This window comes from Lynx rufus, unplaced genomic scaffold (genome assembly GCF_022079265.1).
Source record: "Lynx rufus isolate CCGP_SWC_20201006 ecotype Redwood Valley unplaced genomic scaffold, mLynRuf1.p SCAF_1, whole genome shotgun sequence".
Taxonomy (NCBI): Eukaryota; Metazoa; Chordata; class Mammalia; order Carnivora; family Felidae; genus Lynx; species Lynx rufus.
In genome coordinates this window covers 65,462,788-65,489,839 of record NW_025814823.1, presented here as the reverse complement: position 1 = coordinate 65,489,839, position 27,052 = coordinate 65,462,788, and positions in this window count along the sequence as shown.

The following is a 27,052-nucleotide window of genomic DNA, read 5'->3' as shown; positions in this document are numbered from 1 at the left end:
CACGGACCGCGAGATCGTGACCTGGCTGAAGTTGGACGCTTAACCGACTGCGCCACCCAGGCGCCCCATCCCCCATTTTTAACATCCCCCGCCAAAGTGGTACATTCATGACACATGAGGAACCTCCACCAACATATCATAGTCATCCAGATTCCGTAGCTTACACCATGGTTCACTCATAGTGCTGTACATTCTATGGTTTTGGACAAATGTATGATGACATGTACCCATCAGTATGGTATCATACAGAGTATTTTCACTGCCCTAAAAAATTCTCTGTGCCCTACCTATTCATCCCCCAACCCCCACCAACCTCTGGCAACCACTCATCATTTTGTCTCCATAGTTTTGCCCTTTCTAGAATTACATATACTTGGAATCATACACTATGCAGCCTTTTATATTGACTTCTTTCACTTATAATAGGCATTTAAGCTTCCTCTATGTCCTGTCATGGCTTCATAGCTCATTCCTTTTTAGCAAAGGATAATATTCCATTGTCTGGATGCGCCACAGTTTATTTGTCCATTCACTTACTAAAGGACTTCTTGGTTGCTTCCAAGTTTGGGCAATTATGAACACAAATGCTGTAAACACCTGTGTGCAGGTTTTTGTGTGGACTTAAGTTTTCAACTCCTTTGGGTAAATACAAAGGCATAGGATTAATAGATTGTATAGTAAGGGTACATTTAGTTTTGTTCAGTACCTCTAAACTGTCTTCCACAATGGCTGTACCATGTTGCATTCCCACCAGCAATGAGTGAGAGTTCCTGTTGCTCAGCACCCTTGTCAGCATTTAGTTGTATCAGTGGCCTGGATTTTGTCCATTTTCTTTTCTTTTTTAAGTAATTTCTACCCCCAACATGGGGCTCGAACTTAAGATTCTGAGGTCAAGGGTCGCATGCTCTACCAACTGAGGCAACAAGGCTTCCTTGGATTTTGTCCATTGCAATAGGTGAGTGGTATATCATTGGTATTTTAATTTGCATTTCCCTGATGACAGAGTGTGGAGCATCTTTCATATGCTTATTTGTATATCTTTTTTGGAGGTATCTATCTGTTAAGATCTTTGGTCTGTTGTTTTAAGTTAATTTATTTATGTAATCTCTACACCCAAAGTGGGGCTCAAACTCATGACCCTGACAACAAGACTCTCAAGTCCTCAGACTGAGCCCGACAGGTGCCCCAAGATATTTGGCCTATTTTTAAATTGGGTTATTCGTTTTCTTATTGTTGAGTTTTAACAATTCTTTGTATATTTTGGATAATAGTGGATCATGACTTTGGTGTCGCATCTAAAAAGTCATCACCAAACCAAACTCAGCTAGCTTTCTTCTGATGTTATCTTGTAGGAGTTTTATGGTTCTGTGTTTTACATTGAGGTCTATAATCCAGTTTGAGCCAATTTTTGTGAAAGGCGTAAGGTTTGTGCCTAGATTCATTTTCTTTGGTATGTGGATGTCCAGTTCTCAGCACCATTTATTGAGAAGGCTGTTTTCACCCCACTGGATTGCCTGTGCTCCTTTGTCAAAGGTCCGTTGACTATATTTATGTGGGTTCATTTTCAGGCTTTTACTTCTATTCCATTGATCTATCGGCTTTTAGGGGTATGTGGAACATTTTTCGTTCATCTATCTGTTGGTCTACCATCTGAAGCCCACTTTCATGTTTAGGGAATCCCTCCATTTGTGAGACTTGGTAGGAAATAAGACCAGCTTCCCTAAAGGGACTGAACATGGTAGATGCTTGTATTCCCAGTCTTTCTTCTAGCTAAGGCCCAGGTTTGAGTCCTCTAATCAGATAAGTCTGTGCCAGACTTCAACTCCTAAGCCGGTGATGAAAGAGGCAAGGAGAGGAATCATTCTCTCTCTCTCTCTCTCTCTCAAACGCGCTTCCTTTCTCTCTCTTTCTTTCTCTGTCTCTCTTATGCACACACATCCAGCTTGGGCTTAGTAGTGGCTGCAGGGTTGTCATATGAAGGCTCAGGTGGCACCAGAACAATTGAAAATATGGCGCCGTTTGGGGATGGCAGGGATTTGCCACGTCAGGTCAATTCTGCAGTGAGATTTCGGGCATTACTCCTCAAGACTGAGCTTCACACCTCATTCTCCAATCCAGTAACAATTCTAGGAGATACTCTATGTCCTTTTAATAAACTCCTCTTCAGACTTCACGTGCGGCAGCTTTTGTTGTTGGCAACTAACTAGGAGGGAGATTCCAACAAAGAGATAACGAGGACCCAGCTCCTGAAGGACTCCTTAAAGCCTTGTTAACAAAGTTTGAATTATTAGTGTTGTGAGAAGTCATTGAAAGATATTAAGGAGGAGAATGATACAACTGGATTTGCAATTCAGAAAGATCACACTAGAAGCTCCCAGATGACAGGGATTTTTTTTTTTTCTGCTTACCTTTCTGAGCTCAGTGCTTACAATAGTACCTGACATAGAGTTGGCAATAACATTTTTGAAAAGAGTTCATTGAATGAATGATGGAAATTTTAATGAATGAATTGGAGGAGAGGGTCCAAGTAGAAGGATTTGTGGTAAATCCAATGACAATGGTGACCTGGCCTAAGTCAGAGTCCTTGAGGATTCACTGAAATCCATACGCTGAAATGGATTCAAATGACTGATATGTAGGAAGCAGACTCTAAATAATGTGAACAGAAATTACATATTAATATTTTAAAATGCAAATATGATTTAAAATTAAATTAAACTTACAATGGTGTCTATTTCAATAATTAAATATAATGTCAATATAGAGGGAATGAAGGAAGGTATGTGTTCCAAAGCCTTTTTCCATCCCCCACAAGATAGCACTGGTTATATAGATACAGTTTTGTCAAGGGGTGGTGCACAGATATGTAACTTCCAATGACAAAAGGAATAAACCCAAAGTGTAAAACATCATTTAGTGCTGAAGAGATAAACACAGTATCAAATACAGTTGTTTCCATTGTTTAAGTATTCTATTCTTTCCTGCGTTGTTTGGGTTACCCAGACTGTCACCTTTTTAATAAGCCTGACAGTGGATTGAGTTAAGTAGATGAGGAGGATTTATAAGATAAAACCAGACTGGTGTTCAACACTCTTTTCTCCCAAGCCCTTGGAGATGAGTTAATAAAAAGACAGAATATTAATTTTTCTGAATTCTTGTTTGGTTGAGTGACCTTGGTAAAAGCAAGTAGGTGAATTTAGAAATTAGTTTAATTGACTGCTATTACCATTCTGCTATTTCACTGGAATAATTCACTGGTCATTCAAGTTGATTCACTAATGGAGCAGGTAGATAAGATAGGCAGGGCAAAAATCACCACTATAGTTCAATAATTTCCCCCAAAGCTTCCTGGCAAATTGCATATCTTAACATGGAATTTCACTTAACATTCTCAAAACAACACTCAATAATATAGAAAATGAGGTTATCAGTGAACTACTCCCATAATAGTTTATCTGCAATTGTATGCAGCATTGGTATTCTGAAAAAAAATCCCTATGCCTTTAGAGACCAACCAAACCACTTTGATAAAATTAAGTCAATAATATTTCAGAATACAATGGGAAATGCATATTGTCTGGGTTACTATGTCCAGTGAAAAAAAGTTAATTGTGAATGAGGCATGGATTCACAGTCTTTCTCACTAGCCAATAAATTTGGTCAATTCCTTAACATCTTCATGGTGCAATTTCAATTTTGGGGAAAAAATTAAATAATAAACTAGCTTAGATAGTATTACCAGTCAGCAATCTCTGTCCTAATATATGCCTAATATTGAGCTGGAAGGCCTTTTGGGTTCTAATTTGATGGCTCCAGAAAACTGACTTCAACCGTACCCCGCCCCCAACTATATAGGCAAGTACACTAACAACATCTTTAGGAGAAATTCTCAGCTTTAAAGTGATGCTAAATTAACACATTTATCAGACTCTTTACTTGGAGATCAGCCTGTGAGGGAAAGGGAGTGGGAAAAGAGAAAATTCTGCTTTGGGAGGGAAATGGAGCCACAGAAGGATGGAGAAGGGGGCAGACTCTCCCGCTGCCCGATTTCATCAGCCCGGCTTCCAGACTCTGTCAGGCTCACTGTGATTTATGTAATGAAAGTCAGTGAGAGAACACACGAAACACTAACATCAGAGTTAAAGCCGGGAGCCTATGTGTACCACTAGAAAAAAACAACAGGCTGAAAAGGGAAAATTTTGCACAGCCAATAACTTTGTCTACATGCTGCCAACTAATACGTTTTGTTTTTACTGAAATGACTGATTGTGCCTCAGCCACAATAAATGCAAAGCACTAATATCATTAACATACTGTTGTCCCTGCAAGGAGCTCAGTGCTTTACGATGGAAGGTGCTGGTAAGTATTTGCTGAATGAATGAGGAATTCTATATGTGGCCTGCCTGTTTTCCTGGTCCACAATTTCACAGTCCCAAACCTCAGCTCTGCCCTTGGTACTCTCTATAGACCTCTGAGTTTTTTCCATCTTCCTGTCTTGTTTCTCAATGACTTTTCCAGACCTTTCCCGTTCTCCTTAAGACTTGAGCCCACCTGTATAACTCTCGTCCATACACCCTCTTTAAAGTTAATTTCATCATCTACAAGGTTATGCCTCCCCGCACCCACCTTTATCTCCTGTCCTCTAGGCCAAGAAGGTTGGTGTTCCTTCTCTGTCCACGTCACTCCATCCGCAGGCTCCATTCTCTCACACTGGGCTACGCAGTCTTCCTCACGCTCTTATGCATCTACCATCCTTTTTTTCAGCCACTTCCTTCTTAGCTAGTGAACAGGTCTTCTCTTACAAAAGAATAAACACCCCCTTTATTCCATATGTTCTTCTCAGCTCATTCCTCCTTTTCTTAAGGACCACTTCTTCCACACTCAGGCTTTCATCTATCCATTAGATGTCCAATTGTCTGTTTGTCACATCACCCATGATTTCATTCCCTCATTCATGCAACAACTGTTTGTTGCATATCTATGCTTGGTGTCAAGAATGGCTTGGTATTCTTGGGATGGAAGTTAAGTAAAAATAGGTAGGGTCCATATCCTTATGAAGTTTTATAGTTTAACAACCCTGTAATGAAATGATCACAGAAATAAATGACAACTGTGACAAGTACAGGGAAAGAGAAGATCATACCTCAAATGGAACATTCCAACCCCCCTAGAGTTGCTTCTTATTGAGTATTGTCTCTCAGGTCGTTCTCTCATGGTCAAGTTCTTCACTAAGATGCATGGGCATTGACCTTGATGCTCCCTGTAATCCTGACATCAACCCATTCCTTCCTTTAATATTTGCCCACTTTCCCTCAATTGCAGTTGTACATCCCGGCTCTTTCCGTCATGCCTGTACCACCTCGGCAGTAGTGCAGTTGAGATCCCATCTTTAGTCTTGTATATTCTCAAATCCATCCTCGTACGTTGTCAGAGGGATTTACATAACATGCAAATCTGATCATGTTACTCATCTACTGTTTTGGTCAGGATAATTGATGTTGGCTACTATACCAAACTACATCAATATCTTGGAAGCTTAAAACAATAAGGGTGTATTTCTTGGTCATGTTAGATTCAGACACAGGTCTGATGGATCTCCTTGGTAGCTCTCTTCCACGGCATTCTGTTCTTTCCAATTTGCGAGGCTGCTTTTAAAGCCGTATCTTTGGGGTCCTTGCAGAAGTGGAAGAGAATGAGCTGAGAATGTCAAGGATGATTTTAGAGGCAGGCCCAGGCAATATTCCCATTTGTTACATAGGCCAGAAGGTCAATCTGGTACCAACCTAACCGCAAAAAAGAGTGGGAAATTTACTTTTCTTGGGTGCCAAGGAAAACAAAAACCATAGGATCGTGAGCGTCTAGCTAACTTCTGCCTGACTTGCTTTCATGGTCTTTTAATTCTCACAGCCTAAAACATTCTAACCTCTGAACATGGGTTGTAAGACCCACATGCTAGCATCTCCATTCTTCTTGTCTCTTTTCTTTCTTTGATTTTTATATCCTTTCTCCCTCTTGCCCTCTACACCTGTTCTTTCTTTCTCCCTTCAAAAAATAAATTTAAATGTATGTATTTTCTTAGCTGGATACATTTTCTAATGGAAATGGTTTGCTAAAATCTTTTGCTTCTCACAATTTGTGTCTCAGGTGTCAAAAAAATTACATTTTAACACTACATTTACAGAAATTCTATCTTAAGCAAGGCCTTGTTTCTTTTTGTATGAATTACTAATGAAGTATTTTCTAGGTGAAAAACTTGAAGTCTTAATAGATGAGGTATACCTAAAATTTCAGAAATGATACTGAGAGAGAAGATTTACAGGTGTCAAAACATGTCCTCTGTCCAAAAGGGCAACCTTTTCAAAGGTGTCAGGATGAGAAATATTTTCTAAATACCTATTATACCTCTTTCCTTAACCTTTTCACCAGAGTAAATACATTACTGTCCCCAGAGCTGAGATCAGAGTCTGGATAGGATTAGTCACCAGGCCCCAGCATCTGAGGGGCTAGCATAGAATTAATTTTGGCCTAAGCATTAAGCCTGGAGAATATAATTCAAGCCAAGTTTGCAGAGGCCTCACGTTCAAAATTATTGTTCCCATGAACCATCCCAATATCACCATCTCCCCTGGATTGAGGTTGCCTAAAATCTAGGAATGCCTTCTGGCTTCTTGCTAATTGTACAAAATAGACTAATAATATCTCCCTCATAGGGCTGTTGGCCCAAAGAAATTTGACACCATAGTAAAGCTTCAAACTGTTGGTGTTATTAACATTATTAATATTACATTGGCACAATCCATGGAAACATATAAAAACTTAAAACATAGTAGATCATCAGTAGCTCTCTCTATTATTTTTTATGGCTTTGAAGGTAGTCATATTTTGTATTTTTTTAAGTTTATTTATTTTGAGAGAGAGAGGGAGAGAGAGAGAGCATGCGTATGAGTGGAGGAGGGGCAGAGAGAGAGGGATAGACAGAGAATCCCAAGCAGGCTCCACACTGTCGGAGACCAAAGTGGAGCTTTAACTCGTGAACCGTGAGATCATGACCTGAGCCAAAGTCGGATGCTTAACTGACTGAGCCACCCAGGCCCCGAAGATAGTCATATTTTAATTATTATCTAGGAGGGACATTTCTATTATTTTCTTTGAGGTATAGTATCTATTAGAAAAATAAAATGCATTATAGCGTTATCAGTATGTTCATCAACAGAGGAAAGTGAAGATAAATTATGATACATCCTTTGTCGTGTTGCCTATAATGTGCTTCAAAACATTTTGATATTAAACAGTAGTGTGTGTGTGTGTAAATTAACTTAAAGTCTTGGTGGGTAATTAACCAATGAACCTTCATAACTTGAGGTCTACACTGTAGAAGTTTCTAAATAAGGCTGTGGATACCCCAAATCCACTCCAAACAGAAGAATCGTTAATTAGAATAAGGGATGTTGGGAATGATTTTTATCTATGAAATGACTGATGGTGACAACCCATGGCTTCCTAGAAAGTATAGATGGACTAGCAAGAAGGACTTTAGTCTCAAGGTCAGGTGACGGCAGGTTTGCAGACTGGCACAAAGAGATTGAATTAGAGGGCAGAGGAGAGACTGTTTATTATAAACTGTGGTAGGCTGAATAATGGTCCTAATAACAGTCCTCCCAAAGACACCCATGTCCTAATCCCCAAAACCTGTGACCATATATGTTACCTTATATGGTCAAAGAAACGCTGCAGATGTAATTAAGTTAAGGATCTTGAGATGGGGAGATTAGCCTGAATCATCCAGGTAAATTGGATATAATCACAACAGTTTCTATAAGAAGAGACAGGAGAAGGCAGAGTCAGAGGAAACAGAGAGGTCGTGAGGGAAGTAGAATGTGGAGTGATGTGCTTTGAAGGAGGAGGAAGAGGCCATAAACCGAGGTTACACATGGCCACGCCATTGGAAGCTGCAAAAGGCAGGTAAATAGATTCTCTCCTTGGGCCTGTTGACACAAAGAACCTGTCCTATATACACCTTGATTTCAGCTCTTCAAGACTCTCATTTTAAACTTCGGACCTCCAGCACAGCAAGAGAATGAATTCGTGTTGTTTTAAGTCACTACCGGTGTGGTAATCTGTTACAGCAATAACAGCAAACATATATAAATTTGGGCTTCTCTCTAAATCATGTGAGACACTATGCCTTTAATTGACCTCATCTGTTCCTATACCAAAATTGGCCTTAGTTGAGTGAAATCATCTGAACTTACGCACGTGGGGAGATGGACACGCCCAGCAGAGAGAAAATGTGAAAAATACAGGGGGCTATCGGGCAGAATTGCCCCAGTTTTTTGTCTCAAACTGTTCTTAATTCAGAGTATAACAGATCCTGGCCTAGGAAAGACCACCTTTGACGCCCAGAAATGCAGGATGAGTCCTCAAAACTGATGTTACCTGGTTCACGATTTTGCCTTGGTCAGCTCCATTGGACTATATACAGTCTGTGTAAGAACCTAGTGTGTGTGTATATGTGGAGAGGGTGGCCGGAGAGGGGTACTCTTGTCTAAACATATCTCATTGTAATTCCTAGTATAGTTATAGGGCTTTTTTTTTTTTTTTAACAGTCCACAGTTGACTAGGAAATGAAACAATTAAAAACAACAAAGCTTCTCCTACTTTAAAAGAACAAGTTGACCTGTGTCAAAACATCCTGCCTCATGAAGTAACTGTAAATCCCCACAGAGATAAGGTGGAGATATTGGAAAATCTTTGTAACCAGACAGCTCACTTTTGCTAGCTTCACTACAGGGAACCTGTGTTCATCTTTGGAAATTAGAGTTTAGCTTTTTGGCTTAAATAGCCATGTTAGTTCAGAAACCTCTTTTAAGACATTACAAGGGTTTGCAAAGCTAGTAGAGATCGCGTGTGAAAGATAGGGAAGAAGTACACGTTTAGCCATTGGATCAACGGTCTTCATGAAGGAAAGGGGAAAATAAGCTTTAAGGAAGACTGAGGTTGGTGTGAGATTCCAAAAGTTACATCAAGAGTAGACCAAATCCGTTTCTTGGAGTGAGGTCATTTGGGTGTCCTGATCGACCTTCTCACTGAAAACAACTAAAAATCCCTAGTGTAAATATAAGGGAATATAGTTTTAAGTTCATTAATGTGCTGGCAAAGGAGTAAGGAATATTCAGAGGTTATAAACTGACTGTAAATGGGAAGGCAGAGAAGAAGGCACGGGACTGATGTGAGCTTTTATCTTAAGGGCATCTGCTGAACCAGGACACCTTGAACTTTAGACTTCATTCCTTCCCAGGACAAGGTAAGCCAGATACACAGCCCAGGACCAGCGCAAGGTGAGTACCTTGTAGCAGAATCCACACATCAATCTCAGAACACAAAGAGCTATACATATGGTATAAGGGTCAAGTAGAAATACCACCCCTGGGCTTAGAAAACATCAAATATTGAAATGATCAGACATAGAATATAAAATAAGTATTTTAATATATTTAAAGCAGAGAGTATATGGATTTTCACTCTACTATTGTTACAGCCTTTCTGATGTTTGAAATTTTTCAAACAAAAGGTTAGGGGAACCAACTCAGGGCTAGAAGTAAATTTCCTTAACATGACAAAGGATGAATGCAAATGTGTTACTTAATAGTGAAATGTTAAAAGTCTTTGCCCAAGGCACTGGAGTTCAATATCCACACTTACATTTAAAAATGTATAAAGGTCCTTGGGGCACCTGGGTGGCTCAGTTGGTTAAGTGTCCAACTTTGGCTCAGGTGATGATCTCATGGTTTGTGAGTTCGAGCCCTGCATCGGGCTCCGTGCTAACAGCTCAGAGCCTGGAGCCTGCTTTGAATTCTGTGTCTCCCTTTCTCTCTGCTCCTTCCCTGCTCATGCTCTGTCTCTCTATCTTACAAAAATAAATAAGCATTCAAAAAAATTTTTAAAAATGTATAAAGGTCCTAGCAATAAGGCATAACAAGAAATAAAAAGAATAGGCTGAAGAGAAAAACAACAACAAAAAACAAGAAACAACCTCTCATTAGTTAGACAATATTATCTAGAAAGAATACTCAAAAAAAAGCCCCCACGTAATAATAGAGTTTAATGAATCTGCTAGATATGAAACCAACGTATAAAAATCCACTGAATTCTACAATATGATAGTTTAGAAAATGTATTCTCAAATGAAGGTGCCATTTATGATACCATCAAAATTACAGAAGCTAGAAATATATCTAACAGAATTTGAGCAAGATATTTTCGTAACACTTTTTTTAGATATTTATTTATTTTAATTTTTAGAGAGAGAGAGAGAGAGAGGGCAATCACGTATGAGGAGGGGAGGGGCAGAGAGAGAGGATGAGAGCGAATTTTAAATGGGCTCTGTGCTGTGAGTGTTGTACATGCAGAGCTGGACGCAGGACTCAGTCTTAGGAACCATGAGATTATGACCTGAACCAAAATCAAGAGTTGGACACCTGGGGCACCTGGATGGCTCAGTCAGTTAAGCGTCAGACTTTGGCTCAGGTCATGATCTCATGGCTCGTGGGTTTGAGCCCAATTCAGGCTCTGTGCTGACGGCTCAGAGCCTGGAGCTTGCTTTGTATTCTGTGTCTCCCTCTGTCTCTGCCCCTCCCCTGATCACGCGCTCTCTCTCTCTCTCTCTCTCTCCTTCCAAAATAAATAAACATTAAAAAAAAAAAAAAAGAATTGGACACTTAAACAATTGAGCCACCCAGGCACCTCTTGAACAAGACATTTTTAGAGAAAGTTGTAAAGCTTAATGGGAGGCCATTGAAGAAAACCTACGTAAATAAACAGACGTGTAATATTTTTGGTTTGAATTATAAATATTACAAAGATGTTGTTCTTCCCAAAATTTACCTATCAGTTTACTGCAATTCTAATAAAAATCCCAATAAGCTTTTTGTTGAACTTGAAAATATGATTCCAAAGTTAACATAGAAAAATATAAAGCCAAGAATAAGCTCACTCTGAAAGAAGAACAAAGTGGAGAGATTTCCTTACCAGTTATCAAAAATTATTATGTAGTTGTAGTAATAAATTTAGTGTTTTGCAAAGGAATAGACAATTTGACTAGTGGAATTGTGAGTTTCAGCAACAGATTTATTCAGATACCAAAGTTTGATCCGTGATTGAGCTGGCATTACAGATTGTGTATAAAAGAGACTTTTCAGTGTGATTTATTCTGGAAAAATAATCATATAAATAGGAAAAAATGAAATTGGATCCTACTTTAGACCATAAACCAAAATTACAAAACTCTAAGAAAATAATCTATTTAACCTTTAGCTTGAATCTAAGTTAAAGGTTTATGAGTGTTCATGTGATATTCTTTATAAACCTTGGGTTATAATTACATTTGGTATAAAGAAGGATTTTTTAAAAAAAATTTTTACTAACATTTATTTATTTTTTGAGAGTCAGAGAGAGACACAGCATGAGCAGGGGAGGTACAGAGAGAGGGAGACACAGAATCCGAAGCAGGCTCCAGGCTCCGAGCTGTCAGCACAGAGCCAGATGCGGGGCTCGAACCCACACACCCTGAGATCATGACCTGAGCCGAAGTCAGTTGCCCAACTGACTGAGCCACCCAGGGGCCCCTAAAGAAGGATTTTTAAACCAGATCAGAGAAAAAGCATGAACAATAAAAAAAAAAAATCAAAGTTCTTGATTTATATGTACTAAAAGACATTATGAAGAGTTGGGCAAAAGAAAAGCCACAATAGGCAAATATGTATGTAACTTACATAAATGACAAAATAGCAGTATCCAGAATATATAAAGAATTCCTAGAAGCAAAAAGGAAGAGAAAATGTAATAGAACATCTGGTAAAAGGCTTAAACAATTCTTGACATCAGAGAAAACTCAAATGGTCAATAACATATGAAAAATGTGTTGAATCTTTCTAGTAGTTAGAGAGATGCAAATTAAAAACCACGATCAAATACTGACATTTTTCACAGTGGAAAAATTAAAAACATTGGGTAATATTAAGCATTGATGAGAATGTGGAGAAAATACACACACACACAGGTGGTAGAATGGCAAATTGGCAAAATTATTTTGGGAAACAGTTTGACACTGTCTAATTAATTTGAGATGCACACACTTAGTGGGTAATTTCACTCCCATCTCAGAGAAGCTTCCGCCCAGGACACATGCACAAGAGTGGTCACAGCAGCATGGTTTGAGGTATCAGAAAACTGGAAACAACCCAAAAATCCATTCACGTTAGAACAGAGGAGTAAATTGTGGTATATTCATCTGATGAAATGCTAGATCACTGAAAATGAATGAATTACAACACGAAGCAAAAACTTAGTAGATTGTCGGGAACATCATGTTGCAAAAGAACACCCTGAGTATGTTTACATGTATATAAAGTTCCAAACCATACATTTTTAAATAAGGTACAGTTTAGGAATACAAACGCTTCGGTGAACTAACTGTGCAGAGGAGAGCAAATGTATAATAATGTTAAATTCAGGATAATGGTTACTGCCGAGGGATGAGGCAAGTATATGGGATGCCCCGGAATACACTGGGCTTCGAATGTGACGGTAACTTTCTGTTAATTAAATTGGGTCTTGGGTACCCAGGTGTTTGTGTGTTTTTGTTTGTTTGCCTTATGCATATTTAATAAAAATTATTTTGTACCTGTTCAATATTTAATTTCACAATTTATAAAATCAACAAAAAAACTACTGAGAAGGGTTCAGTTAGAGGAATGTTGACAATATGGACTCATTTTTGGAGGGTTATGTTAAAAATCTTCCATAGTATTTTTAAAAATATGTACTGTATGGAAAGCCAGTGATTTTTCTTTTTAATAGAACCTTTCTAAAAAACTTTCCCCAATAGCTCCTTCTCTTAGCAGTTTTGCTTTACAGACACATCTGGACTGTGTGTATGTACTACCATGTTTTGGAAAATTAACTCATTTAATTCATTTATTGTCTCAGTCATAATTGAATCCCATGGCTGGAGACCCTCATCTATGCCATACCTTCTCCCATCCTGTCTGTATCCTCCTTTCCACTTCCCCTGGATAAACACTTACTACTCATAACTGAGGACCTCAGGTATTCAGTATGAGATTACTTCTTCTGGAAGTTTACTCTGAGTCCACAACATGCAGAAGGGAAAATAGAAATATGTTGTATAAATAAATACATAATATGTGAAAGAATGAGTGAGGCAAAAGCACTTCCCTAAAAAATCTTGCAGATAGTGATAAATACAAGTCAGTGGCATTGCCCTTCAGCATAAATGATAAAACAGGATAAGTTGAAAAGAGTGAGACAGAAATGATAATCATGTGATATGATAGAGGTAGTTGCTAAAGCTATGGAGGTAATTGTATGGCAGTATGAATGTACCAAATCAACATGTTGTACACCTGAAACTTACACAGTGTAATATATACATTATACCTCAATTAAAAAAAAAAAAAGCAAAAGCAAAGGGTGTACTTTGGTGAGTGTTAGTAATTGAAATAATATTAACTAAAACGAACGACTTAGGGCACCTCGGTGGCTTAGTGGGTTAAACATTCAACTCTTGATTTTGGTTCAGGTCGTGATCTCATGGTTCACGGGTTTCAGCCCAGTGTGGGACTCTGTGCTGATGGAGAGCCTGCTTGGGAGTCTCTCTCTTCCTCTCTCTCCTCCCCCCCTTGCTTGCTCTCTCTCTCTTTCTCTCTCAAAAGTAAAAAAAAAAAAACAACAAAAAAGAATTAAAAAAATAAAATGGACATAGCTACTTAAAACTTTTTTTTAAAGGGACATATTTCTTAGCACAATTTATAGAACATACCAATGAACACTACTGATTCCCCAGTAACAATCAGCGTACTTAGCACCCACTTAATTAAGATATCCTACTAAAAGAAATTCAGGCTTGTTGGATAAGTGGCTGATTTCTGGTGTGTGGCAAGAAATTACATGTTGAGCCTGTAATATCTTTTTCAGAAAATAAGGACGGGCTTGGAAACTGATGGGAACATATCAAAAGAACATCAAAGCCAGCCTGAAGGGCTTCCCACTGGCCAAATTTGGGACAATCAGGCATCAAAAGAATAATGATAATGAGTATAGGGCATTGAATTAAAAAATAACTCATGAGTTTACAGTCATGGTGAAAAAAAAATGGGGAAGGAGGAGAGGAAAGTCTTTTCTGCACTGAAGTATTCTAGGTGATATTCGTGATGAGAATCATACAGTTGGAAAAGCAATCGCCATTGTGCAGCCATAAATGGAATAACTGATTCGGGCAAGGGCCATCAACGGGTGCTGAAACCTTTGGGTGAAAAGTTGTTCACAAGCAGTATGTACAGAGTTTCAAAGTATCAAACTTACACATACTTACAGAGTAACTGCTACAGTACCTTTATATGAAGAATTCTGGCGTACCCCACCTTAACCAAGTGATTGAACCTAATGTCACCAGTAAAGGGAGGAACAAACAGCACTTGCTTCCTGGAGTGAAGTATTGAGAAGAGCTAACATTGTCTCTGTGATTTTCTTGCCAAAAATGTTTAATCTGAATCTATTCATGAGGGAACAATCAGGCAAATTCAGTTGACGGTCATTCTACAAAACAACTGGCTTTAACTTTATTGACTCTTAAAATAGGTCAGTAAAGATGAAATAACTACTCTAAAGATGCCAGAGAAACATGATGACTAAATGCAACACATGGTTCTTGATGGTATCTTCAATGAGGGGGACACAAAAAGGATATTATGGGGAAAAACGAAGAACTTTGAATATGTAATGCATATTAGACAATATTACATCAATGATGACTTCCCCGAGTGCACGTTAATGGTACCGTGGTTGTGTAGGAAAATGACTGTGTTCTTAGGAGGTTCATGCCGAAGGGGTGAAGCATCATTATTATGTCTTTCAGATGTTTTAACCAAATAAATATAGCTATGCATATGGATGGGATGAGTATCAATATAATAAATGTGGCAAGTGGTTGACAATTGTTGAATTTCAGTTAAGGGTGTATGAGTGTCCATAAGATATTCTTTCCATTTTCAATACATTTAAATTTCTCAAAATTGCAAATTGAAACCAAAAAGAAACTTAAAATTTCAGGAAAGGAAAAAAAATTAGGATAAATGAAGCTCATAGGCAAACCAAGGGAATTTTCCAAAACCAAGCCCCAAAGCCCATAGTTTTGATGATCTTTTATTTTCTCTTGCAACTAATGTCTTAGTTCTACCTGACTAGCAAATGGCTAACACTGATTTCCTGCACGGGTGGTGTTCATGCAAACTTCACAAAGGGGATTTTTTATAATGTGTACCGATGGCATATTGCAAGGCATGTGCGGGCCACCCAGAACCATTTAAGTGAATTGAGCCTAGTAGGGTGCAGGTGGAAAACAGCTTTATTCTTTCTCTCGGATGCAAACATGCAGTCAACCCATCCCCTGGATGAAATTTCAGGCAGTTCTTAAAGCTCGTGTGGTCATTATCAGGTAGTAAACTGTCTCCATTTCAAGCTTCAATACACCCAATCCAATCTGTGTAACATTCCAAACTTCAAATTACATTGAATTTAAATCTTCTTCCCTCCTCCTACTCCCTCCTCGGGCTGAGAAATGGGAAGGGAAAGAGGACATGTTGAAAAATTTTCCCTCTTTTCCTTTTAGACAGCTCTTTTGGCTCCCTCAGATTTGCCACGGGGAAGAAGGGAGACCTGGAAAATCGTACTTTCCAAAGATGGCCATAGCCACATCTCCCATTCTGCAAGATTTTCTATATTTTTTTCTGTGATCTTGCCCCTCTCCCATCTTGCCACTTTTCATGAAGTAGTGGAGTCGAATTTCAACCTTTACGGTCTGGCAGAAGTGACGCTCTGTGAGTCTGAGGCTGGGTCATAAAGGGCCACGCAGCTTCCACCTGGCTTACCAGAACACTCATGTTTAGAATCCGGAGCTTCCGTGTATGGCCCCTGCCTCCTCTGAGGTCCCTGTGCCAGGGGAAGGTCAAGCACAAGGAGAGGCCACGTGCAGGTCTGCGGGTTCAGTTAGTAATCCTAGTTTCTGGTTGTCTCCACAGAGGTGCCTGCTACGTAGGTAAATGAGCCTCAGCTAACAAGTGAACCCCCGCCTTCCAGTCTTTGCTGCTGAATTCCTAGATATCGTGGAACAGAGAGAAATTATCCCCACTGTTCCTTCAATGAATCTCTATGTTTCAGAACCTGTGAATATCAATAAGTGGCCTTTTTAAAAACCTCTGTGTTTTGGGAGAATCTGTTATACAGCAATTTTAACTGAAACAGAGAAGGAAGGGGGTAGGCTCTGTTGGGTCAGGTTGGAATCTCATATTTGTGCTTTTTTGAAGTGGTACATTCCAAATGTTGATTTTTTTTTCTTAATGGGCTCTTTTGTGGCTATTTCAGAGAGCCCCACTCTCACCCCTTATTGTTCTTTTGACACAAGAAATCCTCTGTGTCTGATCAGAGGGCAGGAATAGCACATTCATTATTATCTCTTCTAAGTTCTCCTTGATTACTTGCCTTTAAGCCTCCATAACTAATTCTAAGTGTTCTCCTAGCCTGGAGGTGGGTGATGAACTCATGTTGGCAAAGCCATTTCTGTTCGACTCTTCAAGTCCCAGATACATGGTCTTGTCCCTTACTTTTAGAATATGGGAATACTAATCACCGGATTACATGATCAGTTTTAACTCTGAATCTGTAGATCTCATGAAATTATTGCTATGTGGGTATTTAGGTTTAACTCCTTCAGAATGTTTGGACATTCATATTGCTCTTCTATTTTGACCAAAAATTTTGAATCAATAACTCTGTGTAGATAAAATCCTACTATGTTATGATTTTGAGATATTATAATTCTGGTGTTTAATAAATATTCTTAATAGCTTGCAAGCCAAGTTTCAGATGTTCCTTTCATTATGAATGATCTTATTATATATATATATATAACTAACTATAACTATATATATAATGCCTAACTCCCTAGTGTATTTTCTAGTATTTAAATAAGCTTTTAATTCTAGAGTGGTTTTAGATTTACAGAAACATTGCAAAGATTGCATGGAGTTCCTGCATACCCTGAACCCTTTGGAAACTATTGTTGACATCTTATATTATTATGGTATATTTGCCAGAGATAATGAACCAACACTGGTACATTTTTATTATCTAAATGATGTGCTTTATTTGTATTTCATTATTATTGGTTTCCCCCTTATGTTCCTTTTCTGCTCCAGGTTACCATTTAAATGTTTTTTGTTTTTTGTTTTTTTTTGAGGGAGGGAGACAAAGAGAGAGAGAGAGAGAGAGCACTCACACACACACACGTATGTGCATGCAGGGCAGAAAGAGAGGGAGACAGAGGATCTGAAGTAGGCTCTGTACTGACAGCAGTGAGCCTGACACGGGGTTCAAACTGACGAACCGTGAGATCGTGACCTGAGCCGAAGTCAGACACTTAACCCGACTGAGCCACACAGGCCCCTGTTCCAGGTTACCATTTAAAATAGTGCTTTATATTTAGCTATCATACCTCCTGAGGCTCCTCTGATTGTGACAGTTTCTCAGACTTGCACTAGTTTCTATTTTCTTGACAATTCTGAGAAGCACTGGTCAGGTATTTTGTAGAATGAACTTTGATTTGGGTTTGACTGAGATTTTTTTTCATGGTTAGGTTGGAGTTAGGAGTTTTGGGGACCACAGCACCTCATATCAGGGCTACATGCTTCAACATGGCTTTTTACTGCTGATGTTAACCTTGATTACCTGCCTAAACTGGTGTCTGTCAGGGTTCTCCACTATATATTTACCCCTCACCCCATACACATACCATTCCACACTGCCTTCTTTGAAGGCAAGTCACTAAGGGTAGCTTACATCTCAAGGGCAGGCAGTCATGTTTCACCCCTTTGAGGGAGGAGTTTCTACGTAAATTATTCTGAGTTCTTCTGCATGGGAGATTTATCTATTCTTACCTTTTTATTTAATCACTTATTCATATGAGCATGGGCTAAAGGATTATTTATTTATTCATTTATTTATCCATTTATTTATCCATTCATTTATTTATAAAGATTTTCTTTTTTAAAGTAATCTCTATACCAAATGTAGGGCTTGAACTCACAACGGCCAAGCTCAAGAGCTGCATGTCCAACAGGAACCCCTCAAGGATGCATAATTTATGCTTTGGGTTATAGTCCCATACTGTGTTATTTATTCTGTTGTTCATATTGTTCCAATGTTGGCCAATAGGAGCTCTTTCAGTTGGTGCCTGTGTCTCTTTTGTTCGTGAGTACTCCCTTACTCTCGGGAAAAATGAAATGTGCTCTAATCTCAGTTTGCACATTCCCTGCCCCAACCCTAAAATTAGCCATTTCTCCAAAGGAGCACTAGTTTCTCTTATTGGCTTCCATGAATTTTCATGTTTGAAATACATATTATATATGTAAACACACACTATGTTTATTTTCAAGCCACTTCTTATTTTTTGTTAGCATAACAGAAGAAATCAGCTGTGACATTCTTGTTATCAGTGAAACTTCTAGCAGAATGATGCAAAGTTAAGAACCCCTTTCCCACCCAAGACTTTGCTTGTCAACCCTGCTTGCACATTATGATCCCTAAAGAGATTTAAAAATAAGATCTCCAGGTTCCTCCTGAAGCCAATCAGATCAAGATACGTAGACGTGGAGCCCAAGCAGGAGACAGTTTTTAGTATCTCTGAGTGAGTCTAATTTGCAATCAGGCTGGGAATCACTGGATAAGTCTTAATTTTTTCAAATTCATAGTGGCTAGTTTCAACTGTTAGTGATTTGTTAAGAATAGCCTATAGGACTAATTTTATTATTTAAAATGCAAAAATGCAAAATGAAAATCTTGAACACTTATGTTTATCTACAAAGCATTCTGTTGCTCTAACAAGACAGACTCATACAGGCTGTGAAATATAGGTATTTTATAATATCAAATAGTGAAACTTTGAACACTTGCTATTCAAATGAAATAAATTATATTCTTAGGGAAAGGCAACAGTTTGACATGACTTGAAAAATATTAATCATACGCAGAGTAATGTACTGATAACTGATTACTCACGATCAATTAATAATCATATATAATTAGGGCAACATAATTGATGGGTTTATATTTGAAGAGAAATGGATGATACTGGTTTGATCAGTTAATTTACCAATAGTTGGTAACAACCCAATAGTTGGAAAATTAAACCGTGCTTAATTATCTAATTAAACACAAGTTTTGAGCACCATGCAAGGTATTGGGGTAATAGGAAATGAAAACCCACTTTCCTGGTAAAAATTAGTAAGTAGGGGATTTTAATGAGAGTTTTTCGTACTTCGAGGTAAGCCAAGTGTTTCTCATTCTCCATGGTTGAAGTAGCTGGATCTCTCACAGGTGTGTGTATCTGGGTTTTGTGGGGCCTGAAGCTTGCACAGTTTGGGGAGTAATAAACAGTATAACACTGTACTTTTTAATTTAGTTGATGGTACCAGGAAAGGTCTATGTAAGTGAGAGGTCCTGCATACATCCTGGCTCCATCCCATAGGAAGGGAAAAGGGAATGTGAGTGAGGAGGAAGATCCGATGGCTAAAGATCCAATCAGGTTGCTGCAAGCATCCTTTCAGTCACATTCTGCGGTGAGCCACGCCTAATTGCAAGGAAGGCTGGGAAATGTAGTCTGCTGCTGGGTGGTCTCAAGGCACACGGAAAGCACATGGTATTGGGAGTTGAGTGGCAATCTCCCTCTCAGAAGGAAAGGCTGGGGACTCAGGGCCCCAGAAATTCTGGAGGTTTTCAGAGGAAGGAGCTACTTCAAAGAGGCCGGCTGTTCACAAGAAGAAAGGTGGAAGTCTCAGGAGTGAGATTCCAATGGGCTGAGAGGAGGTCATATGGAAACACATTTGCTGTGCTGGGGAGGCAAAATAAAATACGTGTATGGGAAAAGGAAGCTTGAGGAGGCTTCACGTAATGGAGTATGAAGAGAAAGGCAGCTGGCACCCATGGGAGAAAGAGAATTCCCCTGAAGGAAGCTGGGATGTTGTCAGGAGAGGAGAACAAATTCTGTGTGTCCAAATTGGTATAAGTAGAGAATGAATAAGCAAACAATTATAGAATGTGATAAACTCCTTATTAGAATAGAGGATGAAATTTGGAATCATTTCTGGCAAGTGTAAGGGTGAGGGATCAAAGGCAGTGAATTTTATGCTGAATCTTGAAGGTTCAGGATGATTTTTCTTTTAAAAATTTTTTTTCAACGTTTTTTATTTATTTTTGGGACAGAGAGAGACAGAGCATGAACGGGGGAGGGGCAGAGAGAGAGGGAGACACAGAATCGGAAACAGGCTCCAGGCTCCGAGCCATCAGCCCAGAGCCCGACGCGGGGCTCGAACTCACGGACCGTGAGATCGTGACCTGGCTGATGTCGGACGCTTAACCGACTGCGCCACCCAGGCGCCCCCAGGATGATTTTTCTAATTAGGCAAGAGGAAGAAGGACACCCAAGCAAAAGGATCCTAGGGAGAGGTAGAGTTTTGAACAGGCCCTCTTTAGGAAAAATAATACAAATTCATGAATCGAAACAATATATGGTAGCGAATATGTTTTTAAATGAGAAAACCTATCACAATAAATTACTGGAGACTTGAAAATTTTCAATGCCTTTCTTCTGAGATCCCTTTAGGCAATTTAACAGAAATGCTTATATAGGAATATTTCCTGACTGCAACTTGATTTCTGTTCCTTCCTAGAACATTCTAAACACTCAACCATTTTCAGCACACACAGAGAAAGACTGGAAACTTATGTTTCACTAACTTCAGGGGCAATCGGCCTTGGCTTATGAAGTTGTGTCAGGGGTTTCAGGAACTCCACATAGATTGACTTCCCTGGAACCCTGTTCTGTATTACACCTAGAGCTGACGTTAGACATGGGGGCAAACATCTGTGACAAAGGATTTTCAATGCCACCTATGAAGTTCTGACTCTCATGTAGGATAAGGAGGTTTTGAAGGATTTTATGTGAGAAAGCTATATGATTACATTTACATTTAGAAAAAATGCTTCTGGAACATTTAGGGTCTAGATAGAAGTCCAGAGGAGTGACTTTAGTAAGAGCTTACTAGAAACTATTTAAGGTAGTCTAGAAATAGCAGTGCCTGGGTAGCTCATTCAGTTACTGGTCTGATTCTTGATTTCGGCTCAGGTCATGATCTTCGGTTCGTGAGATCGAGTCCCACATTGGACTCTGTGCTGGCAGTGAGGTGCCTGCTTGGGATTCTCTCTTGCTGTCTCTCTGCCCTTCCCCTGCTGTATCTCTCTCTCTTAAAATAAATATATAAACTTAAAACAAAAAAAAAAGGTAGTCTAGAAATAAACAAGATTCCTGAACACTGGGAGAAGAAAAAGTCACAAAGTAGAATGGACATGAACCTAGATGAAAAGGCAACTATGTGATAACCTTATTCGGTTATCAAAAACAAATGTAGTTTGAGGATGGGAAGCCATTGATATTTATTTTATATTGATACAAGTTAGAACAGAAAAAGAACAGTTTTAGAAAGACTGTCCTCTTTCCAGCAGGGAGAAAGCACCTGTCTAATTAGATAATGTGCTGTTCGATAAGAACAAAATTATTAAAAAAAAAAAAACTAACAAGGAGTGAGAGATAATACATAAATATAATTATTATTCAATTTGATACATAGTATAATATCTATGTTGTATCTTAATAAGCATGACAGCATTTATTACAGCTTAGCAAGGGAAAATAAAAAATTGGTCTTAGCAATTAACCTTATCCACATGTAAATGAGATTAATTAGTAGTTTTCCTTTCTAATCTTTTGGGGAAAGCAGATAATTGTAATTATACTGTTTATGCAAATTGTTCCAAATATGCAAAAGGACACAATAGTTTGCAAATTAAAGTTCAAATAAGAAAATTATTCTAAAATTTACTTTTAGAATACTAGGAAAGCCAATTAGAGCATGTAAATGACATATTATTAACAAATATGAACATTTTCCTAAGAGAACTGGCTTTATCTTTAACTTTACTAATTTTTTTTTTCACTATTTGAGTTATAATGAGGTTTAACATGTTTCAAAATTTTCTTTTCATTGTAATGAAATAAGTTTGAAATTATTTCAAAATAAAAAGTTTTTAAAACGTAATAATTTTTCACAAAAATAGATTTTGAGAAGGCCCTTTCAATGTGAAGACAGGACAATTTTGATCCCTGCTTTCTGGAGAAATAGGAACAAATCTGATATTGTTTCAACACGAAAATAAGAATTTTGATGTTTTGGTTTCTGATTCATTATTCTTTTCAACACATTCACAATTTGTGGAATGGGAGGAGCCGGGGGGGGTGGGGGAGTCATTTCTCCCTTGTCAGGGTTAAGGTTCTATGCTGACTTTGTCCTACAGGTCTGGGGTTTTTTGTTTTTGTTTTCTTGGTTTTTTTTTTCCCCCTCTTTTTATTGTGGGAGAAACAAAATGCAGACTTCATTTGCAGAAAAACAGAGAATACTTTTTTTTTGTCAGTTTCAGAGGCTATCCAGAGTAAAACTTCAGCTCATGCTTTGAGTGAAACGATTACGATATGCATTTATTGATTTATTTAGTGAACAAATACTTATTAAATATTTACTGTGTGACAGGGTCTAATACAGACCAGAGCGAAAGGACTAGTATGTTATAAATTCTGCCCTCAGGGAGAAGGCATGGAGACAAAGAATGTTCCCGATATGCAAAGTTCACTAGAAGAGGTGTGTACAGCAGGGAGCCCAGAAGCTGAACCACTAACTTGCGAGACCGGAAGAATATTAAAGATGATTTGTAAAGGCACTGTTTCAGACATCAAATTTCCCAAACTACAGTCTTCTTGAAGAGGGAGCAGCACACAGTGTCCAGAAACAGGATAAAAAGTGGCCTGTGACAAAACTCTGCCTCTCCAAGTTCAGAGAAGTTACCCGAACCAAAGACTGAGGTGCTGCCATTAAGTGGCAGGCAGTGTGGGGAAGGCTATTCCTCCTGTGATGGAAAAGATAAATGACCAGAAACTGAGTGTGCTAGGAAGGAAGAATTTGATCTTCGACTACAACATTTTACACAGTTGTGCTTCAATGTCATGTCTTAGAAGCCCAGGAATGCTAAGGGTTGATGGATACTCTTACGGGCTCCAACTGTGAGGCCATTTCTTTACTCACCGGGGATGAAGCTTTGCTGACAGAAGTGTTGCAATGCAGCAGAACTAGTTTTCAAATTTTGTTTCTGGGCACCAATTGCTGTGGCTCACCAAAAATACCCCGAGGTTTTACTCTGTCTGAAGGCGAGATTTTTTTTCTTTTCTTTTTCCTTTTTTTAAGTAACCTCTATGCCCACTGTGGGGCTTGAACTCATGACCCGAGATCACGAGTAGCATGCTGGGGGCACCTGTGTGGTTCAGTTGGTTAAGCGGCCAACTTTGGCTCAGGTCATGATCTCAAGGTTTGTGAGTTTGAGCCCCGCATCAGGCTCTCTGGCTGTCAGTGCAGAACCCACTTTGGATCCTCTGTCTCCCTCTCTCTCCCACTCCCACGCACTCTTTCTCTCTCTTTCAAAAAATAAGCATTAAAAGGAAAGAAAAGAAAAAAGACTAGCATGCTCTACTGACTAAGCCAGGTGCCCCTGAAGGCAAGATTTCTGACATTGAATGTCACTCTAAGATATGAAATGCTATCATCATTAACCATCGTACCCTGGTTCTGTGTTCTTTAACTCCTTTAAATCTGTAGCTGAAGCTGCCCATTCCTTTATCTGTACCCAACCCCAGCAATCCACAGACAATAACAGGAGGGGATATTCAACAACCGAAAACCATAGGCTGTTCCTTTCCCATCTTGAGATATCTATAGGAGTCTTACCACTTGTTGACCTGATGACCGGATCAGGATATTATTGTGACTTTATTGCTGTGAGCCTGCTCCTTGGTACCAATTTCCACTTAATATTCTTTCTATGAAAGCACCAGAAAGTGATTCTAAGCCTCTTATAAAAGTGATTGGCAGCTACTGGACAAAATTGAACAAAGAGATGAACCACCAAGTCTCAGAATATATAGAACCATTGCTGTTCTAGGGATCTTGGCACTGGAATTTGTAACCTTTACTCTTTTTAGGACCTGTGGTCCGATGCCATCAAGTAATAGACTAAAAGTAAGGTTTCTGGTAGAAAGAATCTGCTTAGTCTAACTAGCCTAACTTGTGTCACCCTGTCTACCTTTAAGACCTGAAAGTTGTGTCTAGTATCAGAAGAATGTGAGAGGAAGGTAGGGGTCTTGGGTTGAATATTGGTATCTGTAAGTTGTTATGCTTCCCTGTGCAACTGAAGATGATTCTTGTGATCCACTATGGACATACACTTTGAAAAGCAATGAAAGAAAAGCAATTAAATATTGCTGGGCCATAACATCTTATGGGCCACATTCCGAATATATATGATAAATGAATGGGACCATGTATATCATCTGTTATTAGAAAAAAATATAGTTAAATAGCCCCTATTTAAATATTGGAATACATGATTGTGATTTCATCCTGGATAATGATTATGGTAACATTTGTATGTATCAAAATAAAATATGTAAATTCTGTTGCTGAGATGCTCAGTGATTGGTAGCTGTCATTCCTTCAGACCCCCTTTATTCTGCTTTCTTGGATTTCTGGATTTTTCAACATATTCTTTTCAGACACTATTTTTTAATCTAGCGACTGTATTTCTTGCAAATCAAAATTGCCTGTCTCGGATATTATTCCCCATAGGAAGATTATATCTTTTCAAGTGATATTAGAGAAGGTACTTCATTATTTATGCATATTTTGAATGATTCTTGGATAATTGCCACACATGCATTTAAAGTGGAAGTGTTTTTAAAATTATATTTCTACATTATAATGCATAAACTCTGTAACATTTATTAAGTAAGGAAGATGATAGAAATATTTATTACTGAAGACATTTTTATGGTGTGCTTTTATAGAGCTTTATTTATAAAGAGGCTGAATTCTCAATCTATTTGCCCTAAGGCATGTGTGTAAGTAATCATATTATATGTTTATATGTTTGTTTAGTCTTGTTGTCACTGTAATATTTCTAAATTAACTGTTAGCAGCAAGGCTATTTCTTTACTGTAAGCCCCTAAAGGTCAAGGATGTCTTATTTAATTTCATAGATACTACTCTAGTTGAAAATCATTGTATTACTTACCTAGTGCTATATAACAAATCACCCCAAAACTTAGTGGCTATATTAGTTTGCTAGGACTGCCATAACAAAATGCCAAACTGGGTGTCTTACACAACAGAAATTTTCTCACCGCACTGGAGACCAGAAATCAAAGATCAAAGTGTTGGTAGGTTTGGTTCCGGCTGAGGCCTCTCTTCTTGGCTTGCAGATGGCCGCCATCTCACTGTGTCCTCACATGGCCTCACTCCTGCCATAGCCCTCAGCTAGCAACCTAATGATACATTCTTCAGAGTTTTAGCAATCACAAATCATGGGAGTGCTTTCGAGTTGTCATTTATTTGCTTCCATTTAAAATAAATTTCCCACTAATGATTTTAAAAGAAGGGGTGGGTATGCCACTGGCAGGAATGTAAATTGATATAGCCATTATGGAAAGCAGTATGAAGGTTCCTCAAGAAATTACAAATAGAGCTACCGTATCCCATAGTTCCACTTCTGGGTATCACTCGATACAAGGGAAACAATATCACTTGAAGAGACATTTGAATTCTCATATTCATTGCAGTATTATTGTAATACTCAACATATGGAAACAACCTAAGTTTCTATCAAGGGATGAATGGATAAAGAAAATGTGATATATATACACATACACGCAGTAGAATATTATTCAGTTTTATAAAAGAAGGAAATTCTGGTATTTGTAACAACATGGACGAACCTGGAGGTCATTACGTTAAGTAAGATAAACTAGGTGGAGAAAGGCAATACTGCATGGTATCACTGATATATAGGACGTGAATCCAAGGCTGACACAAGAAACAGATAGTAAATGGTGGCTTGGTGTTTGCTGGGGGCTGAGAGATGGGGAAACTGGGTCACAAGTATAAACTTTCAGTTAGATAAGTAAACTCCGAGGATCTAAAGTGTAGCATGGTGACTACAGTTAATTATACTATCTTCTACACTTGAAATTTGTTATGAGAGTAAATCTTAAGTATTCTCATTTAAAAAAAAAGGAATCATGTGAGGTGATAGAAGTGCTAATTAACTTGACTGTGGGAATCCTTTTGCAATATATACATCCATCAAATCATCACTTTATAGATGTTAAATATATTATAATTTGATTTGTCAATTATACCTCAATAGAGACAGAAAAAAATTTAAAAATGTATAGTGAAAAAATGTAAACGATACTGTACATGTATACTGCATTGAACAAGAATAGATTGAACTTAAAATTGAAACTATCACAATCAAAATACTATATTAATTTCCTAGGTCTCTACTACATGCCAACCTGTCCCTCCCTATTCCAGGGGTTCATCATCTATCAGTCAACAGTACAAAAATGCATGACTTAAAATTGCTCTATTCATGTAAGGGGAGACAAACAGTAAAGTTTGAATTTGAAAAAAAATGGAAATAGTCAACTCTAATATAGTACAATACTCTCACGTTTTAAAATTTTAGCAGTGTGTTAATTCCATATTTTTAGAACCTCAAAGATTTGTCTACTCCATGATTCATAGACTTGTCTCCAGGCTGAACCTGGGTATGTTTCTGATCATGTTTTCATTATTCTAGAGGAAATAAATTAGACTCTGCCAAAATACCTCTCTCTACCATTTAGATGTTAAAAATGTAATTTGATTGGGTGGACTGGATTCCCTAGATAATTTCTTGAGTTCTAAAATTCATTTGACTCTTGGGAAAACACTGAGCAGTCTGTTAGTTAGCCTCACTGACAACCTCTGCATGGAGACCA